At 42.7% G+C, this 8,812-nt stretch overlaps 1 protein-coding gene across 9 annotated transcripts in view; it reads left to right on the forward strand.

Moving 5' to 3' along the window:
- The window catches only part of Pate2 (prostate and testis expressed 2), an 88,410-nt gene that overhangs the window by 51,997 nt on the left and 27,601 nt on the right, over nt 1-8,812 (forward strand). The window contains exon 1 of one of the 9 annotated variants that reach the window (XM_031346391.1): nt 1,866-2,045. The exons of the other annotated variants lie outside the window; for them this stretch is intronic. The gene's annotated coding sequence lies outside the window, so the exon portion shown is untranslated. Of the gene's footprint in view, nt 1-1,865; nt 2,046-8,812 lie in introns of those variants that run through there. 9 annotated transcript variants of the gene reach the window in all.

Genomic DNA, 8,812 nt, shown 5'->3' on the forward strand with positions numbered 1-8,812 from the left:
GGAACTCACTCTGTAGACCAGGCTGGCCTGGAACTCAGAAATCTGCCTGCCTCTGCCTCCCAAGTGCTGGGATTAAAGGCGTGCGCCACCACAACCTGGTCTGTTTATCTTTCTTAAATCTCACTCCAGGGAATTTTCTTAGAACAACATTTTCTAAGGAGGTCTGAGAGTAAAGGGGTTATCTTATCCCTTTCACTTCTATACCACTTGATGGGTCATGCTGTGTTTTGCTCCACTACAGCTCTGCTTATGGGCTGAATTATTTTATTGTTTTCTTTGAGTTTTATGTAGACCCTCTAGCCCCAATACATATAAAGTTATTGTATTTGTGGTAGGGCCTCTTAAAGAGGTCATTATGATGAAGACATATGGATGGGTCAAAACTCAATGACTAATATCTCTCTCTATAGTAGAGAACAGAAACAGGAGATTTGTGTGTACGGAGGAAAAGACACAGGAAGAAGGTAGCCATTTATAAGCCAAGAAAAGAAGTCTCAGAAAAGCTAACCCTGTCTAAACTTTGATCTTGGACTTCTAGCTTCCTCAACTATAATTTTTTTCCTGTGGTTTGACCAACCATTTATGATATTCTGTCATTGGCACTAGCAGACTAATGTGGAGAATCGTCATGGATATTTGAATTGCAGTTTTGGCATTGTGCCCCTTTGTTGTGAGGGCCACTATTTGACTCTGAATCCCTCTCTGAGGGCCTTGCTGTAGGAAGAGCTGGGTAGCATGTCTGTGCTTCTGTAGATGGCATGCTTCTGCCATAACACAGAGGGGTTGGCAGAACAGGTGCAGCTAAACTTTGGAACTGCCTGAGCCCAGTTTTAATCTTGGATCATGTTCTCTTGTAATCTTCTAATCTTACTGGTATTCTAGAAGAAAAGTACTTGAGATTCAAGATTTGCTCTAAGAGAAAAGACTATCAGAAGCTCACAGAAAATTCCCAGGATACAGAATGCCTGCAGATGAAGAAAGGAGGCAAGGATCCAAACACAGCAGTGAGGGTCCCTGATGGTCACAGCCTCCAACTGTGTGTCTTTGATTATTCTGGGCTATGGAGGTCCAGGTACAGGCTTCTCTCCATGGCTGATAGGCCAATCTGTTTGTTTAGCTGATCTGTTTGTTAAACTATCTGAGAGAACTCAGTGCATTCTGAACCTCAGCCCAGACTTCAAAGGCTGTCTGAAGAAATTGTTCTTGACTTCCTGCCTATTCCAACATGCAAACCAAATTCAAGTCCTGAGGGAAGTTAACATTTTCCAGGAAACTTGTACAACTATGCTCCGCTGCCAGGTTCCTTCCCTTCTTATACCACAGGTCGGCTTTCCTCCCTGGAGAGATAATCTCTGAAATAGGTCTCAGACTAAAGTATCTGAGTCATTTTTTGTTTTTGTCAAGACAGGGTCTCATTCTGCACCCCTGGTTGTCCTGGTCCTCTCTATGTAGACCATGCTAGTCTTGAACCCACAAGAATCTGCTTGCCTCTGACTCCTAAGTACTGGGTTCAATGGTGTGCACTACCTTGCTCTTGCTCAGCTCTGATCCCTACCCTTGCTAGGGATTCTATATGGTTCCCTAGAGTCTCACTACCAAGCCTTCTATTATCTCAAATCTCTTGTTTCCTTGAGCCTTGCCATAGGAGAGCAAGGTAGACATGGTCCTAGGGCCACTTTTTCAAGGAACAATGTAGTGGATTCTAAAAAATGATGCTGTGTAGCAGTGGTTCTTCTTTTTTTCCATGATCCTATGTTAGAAGTCTGTGCAAATAAAAGTCCACATGGTTATACTCATGAATATTGTATAGAGATTTCCTTGAGGAGGAGAAATAGTCAGAAGTCTACTGTGGATTTCTTTCAGTTCCTCTTTTCTAGCTTAACTGTCCATATTTCTGTGGGAAGAATGTGAGCAACATTTGCTGTAACTATAGTGGCAACAGTAGAACTTCTCATGAGCCCTCTAAGTATGGTGGCTACAACCAGATGAAGAGCTTAGAAGGCAGGAGGCTATGTGCTAGGATAGCCTGTGAAAGTAGACTCAAGGTAAAGTCTCTCATGCTGGCACCCTAAGATCTTACTTTTTCAGTCCAGGCAAAGACTGGGTCATGGAAGGTCAAAGGGGGTCATGGAAGAAGCCTGTAGAGAAATCTTTCTGAGGAAGTTAATTGTTGGGGTTTTGGGTTTCCCCAAATCCTCTGTGAAGTCAGTAGCTGAGGGTTCTATGCCAGGGCTGTGGTAGAGATGACCTGTGAAAAAAGAGGTGACTCAGAATCCCTAACTAAAGCTGAGTTTATACTCCATAGTCTTCTCACCTGGCATCTGGACTGATTACTGAGAAGCCATGGATCAATGTTTCTTTTTTTCTTCATATTTTGGTGAATTTTAACTGGCTTCTATTTCTCATGTGTAAAACAGATGTGAAACTCCATGGCTTCTAATCCCAAATCCCTCATTTTACACACATGACAAAACAGTGCTATGGGAGTGTTTATAAAATAAGCTCCTGACACCACTGAGCATAGGAGAGAGGAGATGTCACCAGTGGTCTGGAACCAGGTAGTTCCTGAAACGCCTCAGTATCCGGTTCAATATGCATTCTCATTTTATACTCTAAAACCACAAACTAGGGTAAAGAACCAAGATTTATACAGAAGTATGGTACCAGCAGGTTGTTAAAGGTTGTTGTGTTTGAGCTAGCATGTGAGGTCATGCTTGGCAAACAGGCAGTACAAGCAATGATTTAAGTAAATCAGTATATAAATCATTAAATCACTATCTTGGGCTTTTTTGTTTTTTTTTGGATTTTTCGAGACAGGGTTTCTCTGTGTAGCCCTGGCTGTCCTGGAACTTACTCTGTAGTCCAGGCTGGCCTAGAACTCCGAAATCCACCTGCCTCTGCCTCCCAAGTGCTAGGATTAAAGGCGTGTGCCACTACTGCCCAGCTTCATTAAATCACTATCTAGTAATGAGTTTTTAAAAATTATTCTTCTTAAATAGTATGTTCAAGACCACCCAGGGCCAGAAGGTTTGGAGAGCAGTTGGGAGGAGGGTCCCACAGGCTCTGGCAGGAGACCTCTACTTGGTTGGTAGTATGTGAGGAAATGGAAACTGAAGGGCTTCTTGGCAGGATCCAGGCAGACAGGATAATCTCCTATGGTGAGTGGCTTCTTGGGTCAGAGGAGGTCTATATGTAAGAATAACTAAGTGCCCAAGTTCCATTTGCCTTGGAGTCTTGGGAGTGAGACAGGATAGGTGCCATGGAGAAGAAATGTAACTGAGAGACACTTCCTTTCCTTTTCCATCTGTGTGGAAGCTCTGGTAGAGCCCTGCCATGTAGCCCCGCCCCCTCTTTGGCACACTACTGTGTTAGGGTTCTACTCTTCAGGTCTCTTCCCTGGTTTTCCTGAGGATAGAACATTTTCTTTGAGGATATAATTCTTAGTTTTTTTCTGCCCTGTTTTCCTACAGAGGCAAACACAAGGAGCCCGATCAGCCATCTAACCTTCCACTTGCCTTTCCTTTGACAACAGTCAGGGAATGGGTGAGGGGAGACCCTTGTCTAAGAGAGTGGTGGGGAATGACAAGGATTTGGGTCAGAGTCTGTGTGGCAGGTGAGAAAGTTATACTTTCCAGGCTTAGGAAAAAACTCAAGGAAAGGCCAGGGGAATTCTAGAGGCTTAGGTAACAGGGGTTGGGGGAGGTTGGGGAGCAAGGCTTTCTCTCTGTGGGTAGGAGAGGGGTCCTCAGGTATTACAGGACTGTCTATGGTCCATACAAGACTGGTAAGAGTACATGGCCTCAAGGGTAAACCTGTGCATTAACCCTTCACAAGGGTTCTTCTGATGACTGCTTTATGCTCAGTTCTAGAACTCACCTTCTAGAAGGGTAAGCCTGTGCATTAATCCTTCACAAGGGTTCTTCTGATGACTGCTTTATGCTCAGTTCTAGAACTCACCTTCTAGAAGGGATTTTATTTAAGGGAATAAATCACAGATATTAATTGCAAAAATCATAACAACACATTCATTACTATAACAACCATGATGGTGCTTATTAACATGGACTTGTGATGTATGTATAGAAAATAACATTGGAAGGAAAGATGGTACATCATTTCCTCAGAATTAGAGACAGGAAGATGATTTTCTTTTACTTCTTAACAATTTTGCTATAGTTCTAAATTTCCCATTACCTTTATTCTTAGAATATGATCTCAGTTGCCTAGTTCCATCGCTTTACACTGCACACTCACTTCTCATTTACTCTATCTCTCCCACCTGTTTATTGCTTAATCATAGTGTCATTGGAAACTGCAGTGTGTCACACAGTATATTTTTTTACCCAAATCAGCTTTGCATGTAAATACTTATTGCAAAGAGTCACTGGTCTAGTTCAAGATTTCTGCTTTCTGAAGCAGTGTAAATACTGTGAGATTCATTGTGAGATGCATCTTGGACATCCTGCTGTTGTCTAGAGACAGGGTGATGTTGTGACTAGGCAGGACGTCCAAGGGCAGGTTCTGTGTGAGCTCCTGGCTTTCACATATCTCCTGCTCTCTATGTCTGCCACCCTAAGCTTGCTGGGTTCAAGTTTTGTGTTTGTGATCCTCTGCCCCATGGTCTGCATCTCCAGGTGCATTAGCCCTATGTGGGTGGCTGGCCTAGGGCCAGCGCATTCAGTAATGATGTGTTTTTGAGGAAGCTCCAGGGAGCTGCACACCACCCTGTCTTTGGTGCTGGCCTGCAGTCATAACCATTTTACTTGTAGGCTATGGGCAGTGCAACAGGGCACACAGCTGTCTCTCAGCAGGGAAAGCATCACAGGCTGCAACTCTAATGGCTCCATGCTGGGAGCTGGCCTACAGACTTAGGGACAGCCTTATTTAGTAATGACCTGCTTCTGAGTGAACTCCAGGCTTCAGCATATTGCCTTGTTGTTGGTGCTGGCATCCCTATGGCTCATCCAGCATGACCTTTGTGTTTGTAGCCTGCTAGCTAAGACATGGTGGCAAAGGGTATGGATTTGCCATTCTCTGAGTGGCTCTGTTCTGGCATCTTGCCATCTTTCTTTCCAATTTTGTGAGTCCACTTTTTAAAAGTATCTTCCTATAAGATTTGCTTTTTCTTTTCTGAGTAGTTCTGGAGCTCCTGTGGGCTCTGTCTACTCCTTTTCCAGCACTGTTTTGCCCTTCAGAGCTTCCATGGGTCTCTCAGCTTTTTTTGAGCTCCACAGTGGTTGTAGAGCACTGCCATTTTTTATTTTTCTCTAGAGGTTCTTATCTATTTTCTGCACATTTAAGCACAGCACAATTTGGTGAAAACTTCTCAGGTAATAATTAGTGCAACTTTTTGTGCAGTGTAATTCTGTGTGCACAATAAAGCCCAAAACAAAATAAAGATAGAATGTGACTATGTTAAAACTTTTTGTAAAGTTCATATTTGATAAAGATGCATTTATAAATTGACTGATTAGAAATAAGCTTGTTATAAGGGCCTGGGGTAGGATCTGCTGTGTCTTGAAGACTCATGTAGCTTAAAATTACCAGGCTATTAACCTGCTCTGGTAATAGCAGAGCAGCCTTCTGCTCCCTGCCTTCTGGCAGGAACCAGGAAGGGACAAAAGGTTATATATTCCTTTCTTTGACTGAGCAACCCTATATGTTTAAGATTTCTGGCTCCTCTAGTGTTTATCTGTGAGCTCAAAGGAACCCCCCATTCCTTCTATCATGCGTGTATATGTTTGAGGGTTACTATTTTCTAAATGACTTATAGGAATACTTTATACTTAAAACAATTGAACCCTTTGGATAGCTCCTTGAAAAATGAACAGTTTTTTTTTTTCCTGAGTTTTCTAATATTGGAGCCCGGTAGGTGTGATGAGTTGAAATTAGAGACTGTTACATTTCAGCCTGCTCAAAGGGCCACTGTGTGCTCAATATCAGCTTCTCAACAGTGCTTCAATTATATTAAGGGCCTCCCTTCTTTGTAGATCAGAAACTACTTCTGACAAACATTAGCTTTGCAGCATGTGGGCCAGTATGGATCTCACTTGCTCCAAACTGTATATATTGGAATAACTAATTCTAAGTCAAGGGTACCTCAAGTGTGTTCATTGTAGAGGAGAGCTATTACTAGAGGGCTCATCTCAGTGCTTTCTTATCCTGCCCAACACTATAGACACTGTGCAAAGGTGGAGCCTGAGGAGAGTATCTATTCATATGAGCTTTAGTATTTTCAATTTTTCAATGGGAAAACTGCATGGCCAAGAAGAATCCTGACTTCTGTCTCGGGGACACCATCTTATATTACCCTCTTCTTCACCAAAAGGGTAGGGTTAACCAACAAGCCACCACTGAGCTCTTCATTGTCTGAGCTTCTGTATATCTGAGTTTCTTTGCATCTCTGCATTCAGCTTTCCTGTTTCCACAACTACCTTGTGTTGCCAGCTCCCATCCATGGTGTATGGCTGTATATCTTCAGGCTCTCTAACCTGTGACTTTTCATTTTCAGGGCTGTAGGGAAGCTCTGTGCCAAAAAATAGGTCCTGTCTCAATATGGTATGGTATGTGGGTATAGTTATCTAAGGGACAGAGAATACCCTAGTGGATATCTTCTACTCTGACTTGTTACCCAGGTTTCCACTTGGATTAAGAACTGTGAGAATTCTGGGCCTGCTTTGTGGCTAGGATTGACTTCCAGGCCTTTTCTGAACAGGGCTGCCTGGTTTAACTTGTGACTCTTAAATTTCCCCTTGCCCTAACTGGGAAATTTTTTCACTTGACATATGAATTATTTTGTGAATTCCAATGTCCTCCCTCTTTCTTTCTCTTTTTTACAAAGTTTATCCTTGTTTTCCTGACTGTTCTCAATCTTGGTGTCACACAGAGTCTACTTCTTCTCCACCATCTTGGCTTGACCTTTCAAAATGAAAGATTTTCTAGAAGAGAAACTATTTGTCATCAGTTAAGACTTGGGTGATGAAAGAGAATCACATGCCATATATGGTAGTGTTATGCCCTGATTAAGAGGTCCCCACAGACCGCCAGAGACCACCAGAGTCCAACTCATATGCAATAACAAAGCGTATTTATTCAACTCCAGATCAGACCCTTCAACCTCTCCAGCACAGTGAAAAGTGTGGTAGGTCCTGAGCTGGTACAAGCCTTGTCTATTTATCTTGGTTGCAGGTGAGGGACTTTCCAACTTGGCAGTTACATGATTGGTTGACATTTGCTTGGCTCACTTCTATTGGCTAGTGATGATTTCAGTTTGGTATGAACAGTGGTTGCTAGCTTAATCCATCTACTTTAGACATCAGATTATTTCCTCTTAAGACCTGATTGGTTGCTGTTTGGGCCTGCTGATGCCCTGAGCAGACCTTGGGCCCAAACTCTGCAACCAGTCCTACAACACCCAGAGGAAGCTCCACTCTCAGGTGCTCTAACATATCCAGGATCAGAGGTAAGGAGGACACAACATCTATCCCAACACCAAGAGTAACTGGGACCAGCAGGACCCAGGCACAAACGAACTCCACCAGCCCAGTGAAACGGGTTGCTTCCCGTCTGTCTGGGCTGGCCAGTGCCCTGAGCAGACCTTGGGCACAAATTCTGCAGCCAGTCTCACAACACCCAGAGGAAGCTCTACTCCCAGGCACTCTAACAAACTCTGGATCACAGGATCCCAGAATCACAGGATCACAGAGACAGCTTGACTCTGAGGAGTTTTGACACAACCAGGATCACAGGAAGGGCAGGCTCTGGTCATATTTAGCAAGGGCAGGTAGCACTAGAGACAACCAGATGGTGGGGGCAAGTGTAAGAAAATAAGCAACACAAACCAAGGTTACTTGGCATCACCAGAACCCAATTCTCTCACCATAGCAAGTCCTGGACACAGCATCACACCAGAAAAGCAATATTCAGATCTAAAATCACTTCTCATGATGATGATACAGGACTTTAAGGAAGACATAAATAACTCCCTCAAAGAAATATAGGAGAACACAGGTAAACAGCTAGAAGCCCTTAAAGAGGTTCCTCAAAGAGGAAACACAAAAATCGCTTAAAGGACTACCAGAAAGCACAATCAAACAGGTGAAGAAAATGAACAAAACCATCCAGAATCTAAAAATGGAAATAGAAACAATAAAGAAATCAGAAAGAGAGACAACCCTGGAGATAGAAAACATAGGAAAAAAATCAGGAGTCATAGATGCAAGCATCACCAACAGAATACAAGAGATAGAAGAGAGAATCTTAGGGGCAGAAGACACCATAGAAAACATTGACACAACAGTCAAAGAAAATGCAAAAAGCAAAAAAACTCCTAACCCAAAACATCCAGGAAATCCAGGACACAACGAGAAGGCCAAACCTAAGGATAATAGGTATAGAAGAGAGTGAAGACTCCCAATGTAATGAGCCAGTTTATAGAAGAAAACTTCCCTAACCTAAAGAAAGAGATGTCCATGAACATACAAGAAGCCTACAGAACTCCAAATAGACTGGATCAGAAAAGAAATTCCTCCTGCCAGATAATAATCAAAACACCAAATACACTAAACAAAGAAAGCATTTTAAAAGTAGTAAAGGAAAATAGTCAAGTAACACATAAAGGCAGGCCTATCAGAATTACACCAGACTTCTCACCAGAGACTATGAAAGCTAGAAGATCCTGGGCCTCTCATACAGACCCTAAGAGAACACAAATGCCAGCCCAGGCTACTATACCCACACAAACCTAATTCCACCTCTTATAACAAAAACAACAGGAAGTAACAATTACTTTTTCTTTCTTTTTTTTTTTTTT

The sequence above is a fragment of the Mastomys coucha genome, unplaced genomic scaffold, assembly GCF_008632895.1.
Source record: "Mastomys coucha isolate ucsf_1 unplaced genomic scaffold, UCSF_Mcou_1 pScaffold23, whole genome shotgun sequence".
Lineage (NCBI taxonomy): Eukaryota > Metazoa > Chordata > Mammalia > Rodentia > Muridae > Mastomys > Mastomys coucha.